Here is a 20385-nt window from a genome sequence, read left to right as displayed (position 1 = left end):
GAGAGGCAAAGGCGAGGCAAATCTTTGTGAGTCTGAGACCAGCCTAGTCTACATAAGGAGTTCCAGGAAAGCCAAGACTACATAGCGAGATCCTGCCTTGAAAAACAAACAAACAACAACAAGGATTATAGTTGTACAATCTCGGCAAGATTTTCTGAGTTAAGCAAGAAAAGTAAAGCTAGCAAGGGAAACACATTTTTCTCTTTGGGTTGCGTGATCATTGGGTTTACTCAATCCCATTGAGACTGCCCCAGTCTGCCATTTCATTTTCTTCATGACTTCTCTTTCCGTCATCACAGGCTCTGGTAGCAGAAATAAATGCTAGGATATGCCGGTCCAGAACTGATTGGCTCTTGCTGGCCACGTGATCAAAACTAAGCCAAACAGATTCTCACTGCCAGGACCAGGAACTGGGATACTACTCGGCCTCAGGTACACAGACGAAAGGCCAGGTTCCAACATGTGAATGGAGAAACAGAAGGAGCAGCTTTTCGGAAACAAGCTGACCCAACAAAGAATCAGAACCAATAGACAAACTGGCTGGAGAGAGTTGGAGAAAGACCATAGCTGCCAACCTCCAAACTTGTCCATATCCTGCCTGTCCCTTAGAACACCCGCATCCCACCAGTGTCTATGGATTCCATGAGGTTCCCTGAGGATCACACCTCTGTTTACAACACAAAATTCTCCATCTTCTTTCAAGATAATGCTATTTTTTTCTTGTACTCACAAATAAAAGGAGCCTAACATTAAGGTGTCAACCTAAGTACTTATGTGTTTTCTTTTGCACAAATGTAAAATTACATTAAGGGAGGAAAAAATTTTTAAATATTATGAGCTTTCTTCACCAGTTGAAAGAAGTGAAAGTTTAAAAAAAAGTTTTAAAAATGAGTGTTATAGATAGGAACCATTATAGTCCCTTAGAAGAGAGTGTTGAGCATAGTGATGTGCACACATGAGCACATGTATTCGTATGCCTGCAGACACCACAGGTTGAACTCGGCTGTCTCCTTCCATCTAGCCCCAGCTTCCCTTTTGAAAGAAGGTCTTCCACTAAGCCAGGAACTGGTCAATTCTGCTAGACTAGCTGGCCAGGGAACTTCAGGGTCCTCCTGTCTCTACCACCCCAGTACCAGGATTATAGGCATAAGGGAACTTTCTTACATGGGCGCCTTAACTTAACAGATGCATACAGAGACAGTTGCACAGGGATTCAATGGTCTCGTATGCTCTTTTATGGTGTTTAATGAGCATCTGCAGATGCTTCACTCGAAGTGCGTGGTGCAATGACTTTTTAAATGTGACAACGCCGAGTACAAGTTAAATTATAAATCTGGATAGTTTTCACGAGCGTTTTACCCTCCTGTGTGCCTACTACAAGTAAATTGTGAGTTGTCTAATGTTTGCTTTTAACTAAAGTATTAGCATGAGAGACAGAAGAACCTAAATTATCTTAATCTCTGTTCAAATTAGAAAGCTCAAGTTACTTTTCTTGTTTCTATGATTAAAATCCACCAACAAAAGCATCTTAAAGAAGAAAAGATTACGTGTTTGCTGCTCTTATTTGCATGTTTAGCTTACAGTTGCATTATGGTCTATCAATGCAGGGAATTTACAATAGCAGGAAATTCAGACAGTTGATCCCATTATATCCACCAGGAAACATACAGAATCAAATGCTTATGCAAAGCTCACTTTCACCTTTTTTATATACTCAAGGACCTAAGCCCATGGAATGGTACCACCCACAGTGGGCAGTCAGGGAATGGTACTACCCACAGTGGGCAGCCAGAGAAAGGTACCACCCACAATCAGCAGGTCTTCTCACTTCAATTAACTTAACCAAGATAATCTTCCATAGGTATGACTGAAGGTCCACCTCCCAGGACATTCTAGATCTCATCAACTTGACATCTGTGATTAATCATCACATACAGACACTAAACTCAGAACAAGGGTCCACTTGTGATATTATCCTCTGGTTAAGTCAGCTTCTCTCTTAAGTTCCAGCCTGCATTAAACAGGGTATTTGTTCAGCAATTTACTCTAGAATGTTCATCATTGATCCATTGGCAAAATAACACCACATTATGTTTTTATTCTTACATACAGCTTAGGGCTAAACTAACTGCACAGTTTAATAGATTCCGGTACTAAACACTCAATCAAGTACATAGTTTGGCAACCTACTTATTCAACAACAACCAGAAAGAGGTCCATAGAGTCTTGACCCAATTAAGCTCACCTTTCCTGTACAAAAAATATAATGGACTAGTAGAGACTAGGAAGACCAATAAAGTCGATAATCAATAAGAAGTGCAATTGAGCTGTGACAAAGGGTCTAGTGCTTGCCTATCCAACAGATTTGGGCTAATTTTCAATTCTGTCAGTCCTGTGTCTTTCAACCTGGTCAGTTCGTCTCCTTCCTAAGCCTTGTCAGTAAGCAGAGACCAACGAGCGAGCACACACACACACACACAAACACACACACACACACACACACAGAGAGAGAGAGAGAGAGAGAGGGAGGGAGAGAGAGAGAGAGACAGAGACAGAGAGAGACAGAGACAGAGACAGAGAGACAGAGACAGAGAGACAGAGACAGAGAGACAGAGACAGAGACAGAGACAGAGACAGAGACAGAGACAGAGAGAGCATTGTACTGTGCAGGTGATTACATACGCTAACATCCCTAAAGCATTCATCAGGGACAGAGTTGGTGAGACCAGAGAGTAAACGGAGTAGGTTCTGCAGCAACTACTAAACTCAAGAGCAGCCACAGGTAACATGGAAAGGAGCAGGCATTGTTGCAATCCACTAACACCTAACTACTCAAGTTTGAATTTTATAATCGTTTTCTGTCATGAGACAACTCTTTTGATTGTCTTTGTACAACTTAAAAATAGGAAAGTGATTCTTGACTCGCAAGCCACCTATGAACAGGCAGTGAGTCTGCCCTGTGGCAAATCCAGAAAAGACTCCAGCATTTCTACTGATAACAGAAAACAGAAGGGATTGTAGTGCTGTCAAGAACAAGTCACTTTTTAAACTGAGTGTTTTGTTATTTCTTTCCTACAGTTTAAATTGCCAATGAAGGGAAGATTCTAAAAGGAATTTGAGGGCAGATTTCTATGAGGTAATATATACGCCTGTCAGAGAGCTCATTCAGGAGTAGAGAAGACCGTTCATTTCACAATAGTCTCCATCTTCATGAAGTCTAATCCCAACAGCAACTGGGAGTGTGACTTCAGATGTACCCTGGTGTCTAACATTTAAAAAGGAAGCATCAGAACAGACACAACAAAGAAGAAAGAGAAACAAGGATTATAGTTTAAAATACAATGACTTGAGTACCACGTCTTATCTACAAATGGGTTTTACTACCTTTACTTTTAAAGATATTCCTGTCATTCACCAATGAGTTGAAAATGTTAGAGTTTTTCAGGCCAAGAAAAAAACGGTTCTTTCATTTTTCTAAAAGCAATGTGATAGGCTTACAGCAGCTTTTAAATCTTGTAAGGCAATGGACTGGGCAACCTTATAGGATGTGAGAAAATTCACCTCTAACGTTTTCATGTTGGATAAGCACATCTTATATCTACAATTAAAAGCTAAGAATTTAGCTATAACAAACAGCATACCAAGACCCCACCCCAACACACACACACACACACACACACACACACACACACACACACACAAAGAATGACTTGGGTTGGCTTTTCAAACCTGCTCCAAATGGTGGGGACACAGTGATAACCATGTCAACACAAGTACAGCAAAAAGAAAATTATATTCTTTATCTGTAACAAAGTCTGCAGTCTAAGCCAGCCCACATCAATGAGCAAAATCAAGAAAGGGAGGCAGAGAGGAAGATGGAGAGATTAAGTGCTACCATAATAAAGGTATTGGTCCATGGATAATTAAGAGCCATTAGAGAATCTGGTGATGGAAGAAGGTCAACAAACATCATTGGAATATCCCCAGTACAGTTTGGATCTGAAGTGTGCCCCGCAAAGCTCATGTGTTGAAGCATTGGCTCCAGTGAAGCAATGGTTACAGGTAAGGGTTTGGGTAGCTGACTGGATCACAAAGACTCTGGTACTGTCTGGAGATGAATCCATTGGTGGCTTCATCATCTACTGGACTATCGGGAGGTAATCCAATCAGGAGTGAGGACCTAGTTGGAGAGAACAGGTCTCCTGTGCAGCATTCAATAAGGAACTCTATCCTCTTCCCATTCTTTTCCTCTCCCTCATCACCTCTCTTTTAACCAATGTGAGGTCAGTCAGACGGCTCTACTATGCTGCTGTGCCTTACCCGGGGAGGGGGCAAAGGAGCCAAGTGATGATGGGCTGAAAGCACAAGCCAAAACAAATCCTTTGTCCTTTAGGACACTTTCCATCGGATAGTTTGTCATAGCAGTAGAAAGTATCCCAGATGCCGAATCAGGTTGGTTAATTTTCTGGTGGTTTTAGGTTTCAATAGGTTTAACTCTTGGAGCTATATCAACAAGCGTGGCTCTTCACGCAACTAAGTGTTAACTGTTTCCCTCCGGGAAGTTCTCATGGACAAGATTTACCAATTGGAAGCAACTTGAAGCCATAGAGGAATCCATGATGAAATGTGAGCTTCAACAAAGTTCCCTTTACCTGTGGGAGAAGAAGCATGTTCTCTGAAATCATAGAAGTCTTTGGTTCTTTTGAAAATAAGAGTTTCAAAGTTACCCCAAATCCTGATAAAATACTGACTCATTGGTCTCCTTTCCTACACTTCTTTTGCATCTAGTAACTCTCAGAGATGTTTGTCATTCTAGAAAGGAGAGTTAATAAGAAGTGTGATAGAAAACCATCCAGCAGAGCCAAAATTACTTCCTTTCCTATAAATGATTTGTCTAAGGAGATGAATCACAGCAGTATGAAAAGAGTTCTAAATGGGATAAGGTATTTTAGAGAAAAAAGGTAGAAATTTCAAATCAATAAATATGTTTTAATATAAGTTCTACACTGACAGATTAGGAAATTGGAATTGATTATTATTAAATGTGAACCTCATATTTTATTAACACCTTAAGATCATGGAGCTGCAGTCCTGAAAGTGAAGATGACGTCATGCCTACTATGTCCAACTCTGATCTGTATCCTTAGCCTCCATGAAGCAACAGAGCAAAAGGCAATGTGAAAATAATTATAATAACCACCCTAAAGGCAGGTGTAATACAAGGGCAGTATGGGTGTCAGTACACAAATTGTCCCTCATGCTTTTACACTTTTTAGAATTTAAATTTTTGTTTTGAGAATTTTATAGTTAAGTATTGTATTTATAGTATTCCCTTCATCTTTACTTCCAATTCCTTTTATGTCCCCTATAACTCCTTCTCAAGTTCGTGATCTCCTCTATAATTCTCTCTCTCTCTCTCTCTCTCTCTCTCTCTCTCTCTCTCTCTCTCTCACACACACACACACACACACACACACACACACACACACACACACACACCTTACTGATCATTTAGTATTATTCTTATGTACGTGTTTAGAGGGAACTACTGATATTGGTAACCTATCAGGGGGGCTTAACATCCCCAGAGTAGAAGATGAATCTCCTCTTAGCAGCCATTGATGGCCTGAGGTTCTTCATTTAGGGGTAGGGCCTTGTGAATTTTCTCCTATCTCCATGTGATGCTATGTCAGCTGGTACTATCACTGCGCAGGCTGGTTCAAGCAGCCATGTTGTTGAAACTTCATGGTGCAGCTTCTTTGTCATAAATAAAAGACACTAGCACCAGGTGTGCTAATCATACTATCTTTCCTCCCTGTTTTGTACAATATTCCCCAAGCTTTACATGTAGGAGTTGTATCTGAGAGGTACCAATTAGGGCTGGCCATGCCACAGTTACTTATCCTCTACCTTTTGGGCAGTTGTGGATCTCTGTGGTAGTCTCTGTCTGTTCCAAATGGAGCTTCATTGATGAAAGATTAGAGCTGCATTTATGTGTGGGTATAAGGATAAGTATTCAGAGTACAGTAGCTTTTGTCATACTGCATGAGGACTCTAAAAATAAATCCTGACTGGTACCAGTTTAATGTAGCCTATTGTCATCACTCGTAAGTAAAGTCCACAGCCTGCATGTTCATGGATACCTGGAAGTAAGGCCATAGGGAGACTTCTAAATAAGTAGGTACCAGTGTTCTAATGAAAACTGAAAAACTAATTGTTATCTCTCAGGAAATCCTCAGCCCTCCTCACCTCCTTCCTCATGTACCATCACCACCCAAGCAGAAACTTTCTCATCCCAGTGGCCTTCCTGCATGGCTCTCTCCCTCCCCCTCCTCCCCTACTCCTCCTCCCCCTCCTACTCCTCCTCCCCCTCCTCTCTCTTCCCCTCCTACTCCTCCTCTCCTCCCCCTCCCTCCCCCCTCCCCTCCTTCTTCCTCTCCCTCTGCCTCCTCCTCCCCCTCCCTCTTCCTCTGCCTCCACCTCACTCTCCCCCTCCCCCTCTCCCTCCCCTTCCCTCTTTCTTCTTTCCCCTCTCCATCTTAAATGCTCAAGAGAAGCTACTCTCAGCCCCACAAACCTTACTCCCTGAGTGGTTTCCTTTAGTACTACACATTCAAACAACCCCAATGTTCGATAATGACTTTCTCTACATCTCCAGCACCACCTTGGTTCTGCTCTCCAGTTCAGAAAACACAACCTCAACAACTGCCCCTTCCTCCTCTACCCATGACTTTTCCTTCCATTTCCTGTCTCATTTATGAACCCAAGACAGAAGCTCAGATATTTATCTGCCCACTTATACTTTCATCAGAGGTCAAAACTGTCCCATTCCCAATCCTGATCTTTGTCTCCAATAATCCAAGGCCAATGATCCAATTCAGGATTTTCTGCTGCTGTAAGATAAACTTTAAGTATTGTAAACTTTAATAAATAAATAAATGTAACTTGGGCTAGCAAGATGGCTCAGTGGGTAATAGCATTTGTCTTTCAAACCTAGGGATGTAAGTTTAATCCTCAGAACACCTATAAAAGCAGAAGAGAAATGACTCACAAAATTGTCCTTTGACCTTCACATGTGAGCACAGGTACCCGCATGCAAAATGGGGTACAGATCCAAACCTAGAATTCTCAACACAGGAATCTCTAACAGTTGAGGAGCAATTAAAGAAATGTTCAATGTCCTTAAACCATCAGGGAAACGCAAATCTTCTCTGACACCGGTTAGAATAGCCAAGATAAAAAAAACTCAAGCCACAGAACAAGCTAGAAAGGGTGTAGAGCAAAGAGGACACTCCTCCACTGCTGGTGGGAATCCAAATTTATACAGCCACTCTGGAAATCAATGTGGTGGCTTCTCAGAAAACTCGGAATAATTCTACCTCAAGACCAAGCTATACCACCCTTGGCACCTACCCACCATACCACAAAGACACTTGCTCCACTGTGTTCATAGCAGCTTTATTCATAATAACCAGAAACTAGAAACAACCTAGATGTCCCTCAACTGAAGAATGGGTTTAAAAAATTGGGTCATTCATACAACGGAATACTACTCAGCAATAAAAAAACAAAAAACAAAAAACAAAAAACAAAAAACAAAAAAAAACAAAAAACAAAAAAACAAGGACATCATGAAATTTGCAGGCAAATGGATAAACCTGAAAAATAACATCCTGAGTGAGTTAACCCAGACCGAAAGGAACATGCATTGTACATGCACATTTATAAGTGGAGATTAACCATAAAGTACAGGCTAACCATGCTTCAATCCACAGAACCAAAGAAGCTAAGTAACAAAGACAGCCCATGGAGGTCACTGGAATCCCTCTGTGACATCATAGACATGGAGGGTGGAACTGGATGGGGGAAGATTATAGGGAGGGGAGTAGGGGGGGTCAAGTGGGGGGAAGTCGGAAGGAGAGAGTACAGGGAGAGAGAACTGGAAGGGGGAGGGCATGTCCAAGGCAATCTAGAAACCTAGAACAATAGAAACTCCCAAGAATCTATGAGGTAGACTATAACTGAGACTCCTAGCAATGAGAGATTTGGAACCTAAACTAGCCATCTCCTGTAACCAGAAAATTCTTCCAGTGGAGGGACTGAGACTCTAACCCAGCCATAAAACCTTAGACCCATATTTTTTCCTGACTACAAGATGTGCAGGGGTTTAGATGGAGCAGAAATTGAGGGAATAGTCAACCAATGACTGGCTTAACTCGAGACCTAGGCCATGAGAAAGGGTTCACCCCTGCCACTATTAATGATATTCTGCTATACCTATTGACACCCACCTGAGAGGCTTCACTCAGAAACAAATCGAAACAGATGCAGAGATCCACAGTCAAAGATTAGGCAGAACCTGGGGAATCCTACTGAAGAGAGGAAGGAAGGATTGAAGGAGTTGGAAAGATCAAGGACACGACAAGAAAACGTACAGAATCAACTAACCTGTGCCCACAGAGGCTTGTTACCAAACAAAGACCATGCATGGGATGGACCTAGGGGCCCTCTGCACATGTGTAAGAGTTGTGCAGCTCAGTCTTCATGTAGGACTCCTAACAGAAAGAGCAAGGCTGTCTCTGTCTCTGTTGCCTGCCTTCGTATCACTGTCCCCTAACTGGGCTGCCTTGCTTAGGCACAATAAGAGAAGATGTACCTAATTTTACAGCAACTTGACATACCAAGGGGAGTGGATTTCCAAGGGAAGCCTCCCCTTTTCTGAGGAGAAAGAGAGGTAGGAAGGATTGGAGAGGGGGTTTGAGAGAGAGAGAATGAGAGGAGAGAGGGGTGGGGGGTGTCAAGGGAAAAATGAAGAAAAGAAGGAAGGGAGAAAGGGGAGGAGGGAGGGAGGGAAGGAGGAAGGGAGAGAAGGAGGGAGGGAGGGAGATAGTGAGTACAAGATGCTTTATAGACTCTTCAGTCCACAGAAGGCACTCAGATGCTTCTGTGACCCTCCTTCCCTTTTCTCCAGGTACACTATCAACATCGCCAATTGGTTGGCACACAATCCGTAGGCTCCCTTATATACTGTGTGTGTTTCTAGTCAGCCTTTCCTGTGCTATATGCTATTAAGTTTTTCAATTATGCATATTTCTTTTTAAAAAAATTCCAGCTCCCTTAGAGACAGAGATTTCACTGGCCCAATAGCTAGAAACTATTCACCCAAGAGCAAACACCATGTCCAGGCATAGGGAATACTAACAATTGTCCAACAAGAAAAACGGATGCAAACAAATACATTTCCATTCAATCTTCGCCCTTTTAAAAATCACGTCACACTTCTGGCCATTACAATGGCTTCCACTGCCAGTCACTTTGAGTTAGGCATTGCGACACATACAGTGCTAGAACAGGATGCTCGCCCAAATTCTTCCACTACTACAAAGTCATTAGGCTTCAGAGATGGAAAAGATTAAGATCTTGGAACGATCGTGGACATCTGCAGTCCCCTTCATCTCCCACATTTACTTGACCATCTACTCAGGGTCTCATGTCTCCAACTGGAGCCTTGGAGACTCTCCAGCACATGTGAGGACCTGGACCCTGGTGAGGAAGATTAGTCTTGTAGGCTTTTGAAGCTACATCTCATATATTGTTTCAACTGTTAAGAATATAACATAAATTGGCCCACGCTGGACACTGCAATCCTACATATGAGGCTTTGAGTTTCATGGGCCAGGTGGCTCTATATCACACACACACACCCATAAACAAAGCCATCCGGAGATCAAGAAAGACAATGGAGGTCCCAAGCCCCTGGCACCTGGTAGAAGGGATTTTGTGAGTGTGCTATTAGAAATATGATGCCGCTGGGAAAGGAAGAGAACTTCCAGAAAGTTTTGCTAGCAGAGCCAAAGAAGTATGAATCAAGCACCCCCTCTGGAACGTACAAAGAAATTCACCACTCACTCGCACTCTCACTCACTCACTCACACTAGGAAACAGAAGGCTTCCCCAAGGAAACCATACCAGCTGGATCTGATGGAGACCCTCAGAGGACAGGCAGGAATGTTCCCAGGACACCCTAGTGGAGAAAAGGCTAGGTTTTCTAGGCTTCTTTTTGCTAAGGACCTCTCACTTGACCTTGAGCTAAGAGCCCCAGAAAAGAACAGGAAGCACAATAATAGAATTTCTGTGCTTTTAAAGGGGTGTTTTAAGCGAGATTTTTCTCTTTTTGATGTAAGGCAGGGCACAGCGGGATCAGAAACATACCAGGATGCTGATGACTGGTGAACAAGCTGTGTTGGTGAAAGAAAAAGAGCTATTAATACTCCGCAGCCTGGATGGAGTAAAAGGAGTTACAACTGAAATTGACTTCCATTCAGAGACAGAATCTGGAAGGCAGGCACCAGACCTTCCACTGCCTATGCTGGCATGCTTGACACACATTAAAATCTTCTTAGCTGATTTTGAGGCCAGACAGGACTAATGCTAGCCTCACAGGGAAATCTCTTAGTGGAGAAATTGAAGGTTGAGACTTTTACTGGCTGTACAATGACCATCACCTCCTTTGGAATTTAGTGGAAGTTTGATGTGGATGATGTGTTTTAAGACTCCCTGGGGCGTATCGAGGCTGGATTTCCAGTTCATATCAAATGGCAACATTGTATGTGTGGCAATGTTTAATTCAACAAGTTTGGATGAACTGCAATATCGATAAATAATATAAAATTCTTAAATTTATATTGAATTTAAACATGGGCAAAAGTCATTGTAATGGTTTGTATATGCTTGGCCCAGGGAATAGCATTATTAGAAGGTGTAGCCTTTTTGGAATAGGTGTGGCCTTGTTGAAGTGGGTGTGTGGGCCTTAATATCTTTGTCCTACCTACGTGGAATCTGTCTTCTCCTTTTTGCCTTCAGAACAAGATGTAGAACTCTCAGCTCCTCCTACTCCATGCCTGCCTGGATGCTGCCACGCTCCTGCCTTGATGACCAGGAACTGAATCTCTGAATTTTGTCCTAATAAGAGTTTGCCTTGGTCATGGCCTCTGCTCACAGCAGTGAAACCCTAACTGAGACACAGTCATGAAAAAGTAACTCATAGAAAAGCAAAGGAAGGGCTGGAGAGATGACTCAGCTGTTAAGAACACTGACTGCTCCTGAAGAGGTTCTGAGTTCAATTCCCAGCACCCACATAGTGGCTCACAACCACTTGTAATGGGAACCAGTGCCCTCTTCTGGTGTGTCTGAGGACAGTTACAGAGTATTCATATACAGAAATCTTTTTTTAAAAACACCATCAATCTATTTTTAAAAAAGAAAAGAAAAGGAAATGAAAATGACTGAGCTTAGAAAGTTGCCAATATCCCTGGCACTACAGAAGGCTGCATTATGAGATGCAGTGGGTAACATTGTAACCGGTGCACTGATAACACTGTAACCAATGCACTGAGTAACCAATCGGCTTTGCTAGCCCTGAGGGAAGACGAAACACTGAGCACACTAATGAGAGCGTAGTTGGAGATTCTCAGAGATCTCTTGTTTTAGTTGGCGAGAAAGACCTTTCTAGAAAGTGATTATTAAATGTATATGTCAAAATCCTTAAGAATAGATCATGTTTTTCATCTACAAATAATTCCACTTAAAGATATCTGTTCTACGAAAGTCATCAGCTGTATTTTTTAAAAGGTTATGACTGTAGATGTTTGTCACATTGTTAGTTACAGCAAAAAGACAGTCCCTAAAATTACATTCAAAGTAATGTCAATGACCCCTGGGGAAAAAAATCAATGGTTTTTCACTGTTTTTTCAAACTAGCACACAAAACTTTATTTTTATATCTATGCATATCATACATGGAATTATGTATAAAAAGCATAAAACAAATATGCCAAAATATTATTGTGAGTTGTGGTTATGGGATAATTACTGTTTACCTTTAAATATTTTTTCTGAGTTTTCCGCAACATATGCATTATTTTTCCAACCATGAGAGAAAAATAGCAGAATTAGCTTTAGCAGTGAGGGGTTTTTCATTATAGTAAGAGGAAAACATCAATTAAAATGAGATTATACATAAAACTTAGGTGCAAGATATTAAATTCTTCGCTATTTTCTTCAATATCTACATTTGCATATTTACGGAGTATCTTCTGTCTTGAAACTATTCTCATCTCAGTATGCAGTAAAGAATAAACAAATTTTGTGCTGAATAAAGAAAATAAAATCTTTGGTCCCTATTTCTATTATTCTCTTAAAAACCGAGTCTACAATATAATCCGAAACAACTATATGAAATCTGATTTCCTTAAAACTGAAAATATGTTAAATTTGAAAGGAACAGTGTTGGAGGCAAGTTTTCTAATTTGACCTTGAAGATAAAAGATTTGAGTAAATTGTTGCCACTTGAGACATCAATGTGGGTTACCGCCCTCTAGTGACAGAACTCTAAAGTGTACAGAGAGGGGAAGAGACTGGCCTATTTAGGGCATCATGGGAAAAACAGATGCTCACCAGACTGAGTGCATGCTGTTCAAAGAAAAACTCATCCAAGAATTTCTGATTATTGAGGTTTTCGGTGAGTGTTAGTACAGAGAGTGGCCGGGTGTGGCTTCTTTTAAAAACTCATGAAAGTTGTCTGAACGCATGTCACTCGTGTGGCAGGACTATCAAAGAGAAACCCAGGACAATCTCCTGGACTCACACACAAGGTTCGTCACTTGTATTAAAAATCCAAACTTTTTTTTCTTAAATGATGGAGGATGACGCTTTTGTAAATTCTTAACATAAAAGATCATAAATAATTTCTCAAAACGTAAAAATTATAAGAACGGGTTAAGCCAAAAATAAAATAGAATTAGATATATAAAAAAAAAATGTCTTCAGCACAGCAGGCGCATGCATAGGAAGGCCAGAGGAGACTCCCCTTGACGGGAGATTTCCATAACCACAAAGAGGGAACTGAACTTCCTAACACTCTCCCTAGATTCTGGGCCCCTTTATCACATCCTCCTATAGCCGGGTTCTATATAACTAGTGGGCTGAGACCCAATTAATTAGGACACATCTTACTAAGAACATTGTTAAAACAAAAATTAATGCTTTAAGACACGGCCCTCACTGCACCAGGGCCACCAGGCCATACCTTTTGTGGGTTGCCCTGGGCCAATCCCATTTCAAAGCTTAATTGGCAACCCCATTTAGAGGAGCTTTCTTCGGAGTGAGACAGAACTCTGCCCGCGGGCATTTGTTACATAGGTAGCTCTGACCAAAATTTCTTTTCTTTTCTTTTTATATTTATTTATTCAGGCAAACAACTTGAAAACTTCTTTTTCCTTTTCATGTTCTCATTTATTTGGGGAATAGGTTTCTCACAAGAAAGTTGAGTGAATGCCTTTGGAGACGCCTCTGCCGTCAACTTCTTTCTTAATGTCAGTGAAAGAGTGTAAACATTCCCATCTGCTCATCTCATTAGTGCCGAGAAGTAGAGAACTGCAAAGTCCTGAGACAATGGATTCCTAATGAACATAATTTAGGTCAGCAGCTCTCAAAGTCTGGGGATCTTTGGGATTCCCCAAGATGTCTTCTGGAGGTGCTAACCATCAAAACCACAAGTACTCCAGTTCACTCTTGCCCCCTTCACTCTTATTACACTCTTATTGTTCTCCAGATAGTACACAGAACAGATATTGTGATGGAATTAGCAGACTCAAATCGTGAACTGGCCGGTCTCCTGGCACGAGAGAAGTTTATAGAAGCATCAAGCAGTGACATGGTTATTTTTGTTTTCGAAAACGCAATTTTTCATCAAACCACGATATTATGTTAACCTGCAATGGGTTTTCTTTTGTAATTTTAGTAACTACATTAGTGTTTTTAAATTTTTGTATTAATTTCTAATAGGGCCACTATGAATTGGTATGACACATAAAAGCAGAAAATCTTTAGATCCTCAATAATTTCCAAAAATAAAGACGAGAGCCCAGAATTCTTGAGAATAGCTGTCACAGACTTCTGGGGTTTGTCATTATTGTTGTGTTTTATTATAAATCTTTTTTATGTGTACATGGGCGGAGCACTCAAGCAACACAGTGCATATGTGAAGGCCATAAGGCAACTCGTGGGGTCTAATTTTCTCTTTCTACCATGTCTGTTTCAAGGATCAAATTCATGGTCAGCCTCGGTGGCTGGAGCCTTTACCCACTGAGCCATCCCACTAGTATGGGACCTGTTTTGATTCAAAATTAAAATTTATGTTAATCGATGAACTCAAATAGTCCACAACATCCTTTGGGGCCTTACCTGTCCTCATGAGCTGATGAGAATAAGGGGATGATGGAGAAAAAGGAAGAATATACAAAGTACAGATGGACATTCAAGATGACTGAATGTTGATTCTATTCTAAAATGTTATTAAGGGATGGTATATTACAAACTTGACCAAAGGGCTAGCAAGTCACAGCATTCAGACAGAAACACTGATCCTTTTGATTTTGTTTGTTGGTAAGGAGGATTGAACCCAGCGTACATCATACTGGGCAAGAACACTATCAGGGAGCTATGTCCCTAACACAGAAACACTAAAAATTTTGAGCTTTCTAAAACTAGATAGTATTATCCTGTCATACTGGTGGGTGGGAAAATGCATCTGTTTGAATGCTATGCAGTCAAATTATCAGTATAACCTTTAAAAGGTCAATTGGAATAATTTTATTGAAGACAAATCCTGTCTGTCTCTCTGTCTCTGTCCACATCTGTCTCTGCCTCTCCCTCGTCTCCCCACTGTAGATACACACACACACACACACACACACACACACACACACACACACACACACCATTTTCTGGGCTTGATAGGATATCCATGTAAAAGGATATCTGGCTTCTTTCTGAGCCCAACAGGTAGTTGTTGAAGGAGAACAACAGAGAGAATGAGAGAAAGTCACAGACATTCAGGTCCAGCTTGGTAGGAATATATCATCAGTGAGCAGAGTATTTCTCAAGACAGCAGTTCCCAGACCTGAACGTGCTTCAGAACCACCCAGATATACCCAGGTCTTTGCACATCACATACTAGATCAGAATCTTGGGGAGCCAGGGACACAGAGGTTAATGAGTTCCCTAGATGTTTGTAGACTACAGACCATGTTTCCCAAAGTCTTCATCAACACAAAGGGTGGACTATTACATGCCCCAAACTACTACTAGTTATAAATAACTCCGACAATGTAAGTCTCGCTGGATTTATAAAAACAAATAGCACATCTCTCCTCTAGCCACTTCAAGCCATGGCTTTCATTTGGCAAACCTCTAGCCTCTCAGAAGAGCCTTTCCCTCTCCAACCATCTTTATCACTCTTGCTACAGCTCTACTTCATGCAAGAGACATGAAAAGCAAATATCTTCCTGTCTCTTTCAAGTATTTCTAAAATGAGATAAAGAGCAGTGCTCTGAGAAATAATAACAACTTTAGTCTTTACAGTATTTTATTAAACACACACATACCCACTCACATGTACAACATTCTCTAAGTTCTCATAACTAAGAATTCCAATCATTTCTTTTTAAAAGAGGCATATTTGGAATGCAGAAAAATACTGGTTTTTTTATTGTTTTCCCAAGCTACTCTTCACTCTTTTCTTCGCATGACTTTCAGACATTTTTTTTTATAATGGCATCTATCAAAGATCAAGTTCATGGAGAAAACTTTCACAATTTATTCATTTAATAAGATTGTTTCAATGGATTTTTTTCTTAAAAGCTTGATTATTTAAGTGAAGGGTACAGAGCTCACAAATTGAGATAATTCAACTACTAGGTCTGAAAACAGTAAACAAGAACAAAGGGGTCCAACTTTTGAGTTGAACAAACATTATATTAAGGTGAGAAGAAGGACAAAAAGAAGAGGAAGAGGAAAACTAAAGCATTAAATAAGCTATAATATAAATTATTATATTATTATTAATATATTAATATTAAATAAGCTATAATATAAATTAGAACAGATACTAAATATGAGTAATCTAAGAACTTCTGCACTCCTGATGTGCACTGCCATAACAATTTACGTAATGCCAAGTCATTTTAAAAATATTCTCTTTAGTGGGGTATTTTGTTTGGTTGGTTTTTGTTGTTCAGTTGAGGCTTATTGTCTTGGCAGTTTTTATCTGAGACAGGGTAGACCAACTACCCTTGAACTGATGAAGTTTCAACTGCTCCTGCCTCCTGTGTACAAGGATTAAGCTCCTGAGCCACTGTGACCAGATACTAGACTGTTTTCACTTCAGGGTCTCATTTTCTTATTTTTGTTGGGTATAATGGAGATTTTTATCTTTAGTTTCAGAGAATTTGATGTTTCCATTCTTCACTGTGATGTCTCCTTTGCTGACTTCTGGTTGTTTCCAATGTTTCATAATGTTCTCCTTCATTCTTTTTAGCTGCTTCTGCCATTTGTGCAACAAAATTCTATTTATTATGTTTCAGATTTTCAACTATTTTGATGATGTAGACAATGGAAATGTCTCAAAAATGCTTTGGGTCTGCTATTTCTACTTCCAGTGAACATAACTTTAGTCCTTTTGTGTCATCAAAATTGAGAGATAAATTCAATTGTGAAAAATCAAATTGTGACAATCTCCGTCCACTTATATATTGAAGCCCTAATGTCAAATCCTTCAGAATGTGACTATATTTGGAGACAGTACTTTTTAAGACTCAATTAAATTAAGCTGAGGCCATTAGAATGGCCCCAACTAATAAGACTGTTAGCTTCATAAGAGGAGGAAAACTGGACCTAGTACAAAAAGAGAGAATGATGTTAAGACAAAAAGTAAGATGGCCATCTATTTACCAAAAAAGAGGGTTTTAATAAAAATCAACTATAGCTAGGTAAGGGTGTACTTAATGATATCCCATCACTTGGAGAAGTGAAGGCAGGTGAATTGCATGAGGTTGAGATCCTTCTGACCTTCACAATGAGACCCTATCTCAAGAAAACAACCAAAAGAAGGAGGAGAACGTGCAGAATGACAAGGCAAAAAGAAAAGCAAGGTAGAGGTGGAAGAGAAAGGATGAGGAGGAGGAGGAGTAACAACAAGGAGGAATTGGGGCGGGGGGAGCAGGAGGAGCAGGAGTAACTGACCCTAAGGACACAAACACTGAGCCTCGAGAATTGTTATCCAGACTCCCAGTGTCCATATACTTAGGCTTCTTTACGGTTCTTTTGCAGCCCTAGGAAATCAACACAACTACCCACCATCTACCACAACTGTGGGAGGAAATAGCAGGATGCCCATTTCCTACATGGCATAGGGCTGGTAGTGAAACATCCTACAGAGAGGGAAAATCAAAGTGCCAATCTCTCCCTACTTCTAATGAGAGAGCCTCAAGAATATTCATTTTTAAAGGTGGAGGCATCCACAAAGGGGAAAAAGAATAATTTGTTTCCTAGCTTGATTTTTCCTTGGTAGGAGCCTTTGTCTGTTTCTGCCTGTCTTGAGAGTTCAAAAGAACTGAAGAGAGAGGATAAGACAGAAGATAGATTCTTCATTAGCTCCACATTTGCTGTTATCACTCACTCGGATAAGTACCTGATTTGTTTGTCCACTGGAAGCTGTGAGCTTTTGATGGTGAGCTAGAGTCCTACAATAGACACCGTAGGACAAGAAACTAGATGTGGAGCCGAGAAGAGAAACATTGGTCAGTTTGAGCCTAGACATTCAATGCAATGACAGGTAGGGTAGAAAAGGGGAGTATCTGCAGTGCCCCCACTCTATTTCCAGGCACTTCCCAAGAGATGACATCTTTAGGGTAACTCCTTAGAGACACGCCAAGGCTAGGCACTACCAGTCCTCCCCTCCCCTCATAAAAAGCTAATAGAGCCAAAGCTGCTCAACGATGGAGTGAGCTATGGCTCTTCTAGTGACTTTATCGTGGACGATCTTACAAAGAAAAACAGAAGAGAGGATGTAAACATAATCGTGTAGGCTCTACTTCTAGCCCCTTAATCTCAGATTGAGCTTCCAATGGAGCCACCAGGATGTTGACCATCAGGCATTAGCGTAGACGTTTAGATTGGAGTGCCTAAAGTAGTAACATGTTATAGCAACCAGAAAAGACAGAGGTGTTTCCAGAACACGGTGGTGGCTAAGAAAAGGTGCAAGAGAACATTGCTGATAATATGCTTTCTTTGATAATGGCTTGTGAAAACAAAACATGCATCAGGTAGGTTCTGACATGAAGCTTGACAACTAATGAAAAGAGTACAGGACCAGCATAGAAGACTATTAAAAAAAAAAGTGCTCAAGAATTGGCAGAAGAGCTTCCAAACTCCAAAATAAAGTAATTGTCTGTAAAGATTCTGAGTGCTTTTAAAGCATCAGTTAATCGTTTCTTTGGAAGCTGTGTTTCACACATTAAACATCCCTCTCTTCTTAAAAAAAAAAAATGCTGTGCACTCCACAGGGATTGCCTCAGGAAAAGAAATATCAGTTTCATCCTTAGAATGGGCATTTTCAATCACAACTTTTGGTGAGATGTGGTACCTTCTTCTACCTTGAAGTCAGAGGTACAACCATTAAAACCAATAGTCCCAAAATACTGGTATCCAGCGATAACCAATTAAAGTTGTTATGGATTGAAAGAATTTGTTATATTCCAGATCCAGGATGCTGAGGACGTCACATACATTGTTTCTGCAACCCTTTTTACTGCCCTGTGAGTCAAATTCTTTATTATATTCAGTATCGATGTATTTGAGACCGTTGATGAATATATTATTAAACATCCTGGAATTTTGCAAGCCACAACTCTTGGGAATGTGAAACTACAAGTGAGGGAGTCGTCACAACATGGAAACTGGAAAATGTTACCAATCAAGATTCTTAGCTCTTTTAAACCCAAATGGCTTCTGGGCAAGCCAGGGCTGAGGAAGGGGACTTCGAGATCTTAGGATGCTTGTGCAGTCTATAGAGCTGAAAGTGGGGAGACCAGGCCTGAGCCTATGAGCCCCAAGTCTACCAGAACACACTGTGCTCACACAATACAAGCATCAGTTTGCTCGGTGGTGTGGAGATGGACCGGAGTAGCCTTTCACCATTTGAGCACCCGCGCTGATCTGGAGTCATGCTGTCTCCATCTCTTTCATTGTTTCTTCTCCACCCCATTACACCCTAATGACAATTTCTTCTTCGATGCCTCAAGAGGACCCTTGTCTAGCAGCTGATGAGAGCTGGCAAGGCTTCCAGAGAAGTCCAGCTTCTTTCTGTCAGAGCGAGAGGCGTGGTGGGTTACAGCATCCCTGCACTGCTGCCCTTTTCTTCAAGCTTTCCTTGTCAAAAAAAAAAAAAGAGCAATATCTGCTCTCAGGGTGAACAGATGGTTATTCAGGACCCCATGGTTTCATATCAAAGAAGACCACATCTTAAACCATCTGTTAGTATGCGTGTGGTGGTCTTGAAGAACCTGCATTTTCTTTTAAGGAATGAGAAGGTCATCTCATCTGCTGAAAAGCTGCAGAAGCAATGGGAATCTTCAGTAAGCAGAGAAGGAGAACATAACAAACTCATTGCTTTACAGAATATCCTACCTCAAGTTTTCTTTTTCCACCTTAATATACTGGGGGGGGGGGATATTCTGTGAGCTCTGCTGACATTTCTTACACAGTAAGAAAGACTGGACACCAGCAGACCACACCACACCAATCTCACTACCTGTCTCATCTCTTGGATGTACTTACAGCCATGATTGCCACCGCACTGGTCTTGAGTTCTAGAGAAATATTATTCATCAAATGCACTAAACCTCTAAAAGGAAACTGAGTGAATCAGTCTGGTGTGCAGGAGTTGACAGAAATCCAGATGCAGAACTAAACCAGAGCACTTGCAGTAGGACAAGACACAGGTCTGTGCACATGAGTCGTGCCCATTACAGACATTTATTCTGCTTGTAGACCATGTTCTGCCATCATTGCTATCTTACTCCAGCCAAGACTTTCCTCCATATATTTTTATCTATCACCTATAAAACTACACATTACTAGCTAGAAGAAAGGTACAAGGGGTTGTTAATTGGTTTGTTGTAAATTGCTTTTATTATGTTTAGGTATGGGCCTTGAATTCCTGATCTTTCCAAGACTTTTACCATGAAGGGGTGTTGAATTTTGTCAAATGCTTTCTCAGCATCTAATGAGACGATCATGTGTTTACTTTTTCCTTTGAGTTTGTTTATGTAGTGGATTACATTGATGGATTTCCACATATTGAACAATCCCTGCATCCCTGGGATGAAGCCTACTTGATCATGATGAATGGTTTTTTGGTTTTTTTTTTTTTTTTTTTGGTTTGGTTTGGTTTTTGTTTGTTTGTTTTGTTTTGTTTTGGGATTTTTTGTTTGTTTTTTTGGGTTTTTTGGGGTTTTTTTGATGTGTTCTTAGATTCAGTTTTGA

The 20385-nt window shown here is 40.8% G+C and overlaps 1 protein-coding gene and 1 long non-coding RNA gene across 2 annotated transcripts in view; one reads left to right on the top strand and one right to left on the bottom strand.

The window, feature by feature from the left end:
- Slc35f1 (solute carrier family 35, member F1) overlaps window positions 1-20385 on the bottom strand; it is a 388376-nt gene that overhangs the window by 300409 nt on the left and 67582 nt on the right. The gene's annotated exons all lie outside the window — the stretch shown is intronic.
- On the top strand, window positions 6670-12178 carry LOC134483927 (uncharacterized). The gene is made up of 2 exons (XR_010061135.1): window positions 6670-8734; window positions 10864-12178. It is a non-coding gene; the product is annotated as an uncharacterized LOC134483927 (long non-coding RNA).

Source organism: Rattus norvegicus, chromosome 20 (assembly GCF_036323735.1).
Source record: "Rattus norvegicus strain BN/NHsdMcwi chromosome 20, GRCr8, whole genome shotgun sequence".
Lineage (NCBI taxonomy): Eukaryota > Metazoa > Chordata > Mammalia > Rodentia > Muridae > Rattus > Rattus norvegicus.
The sequence above is the reverse complement of the archived record's forward strand: the minus strand, read 5'-3'. Positions and strand labels throughout refer to the sequence as shown.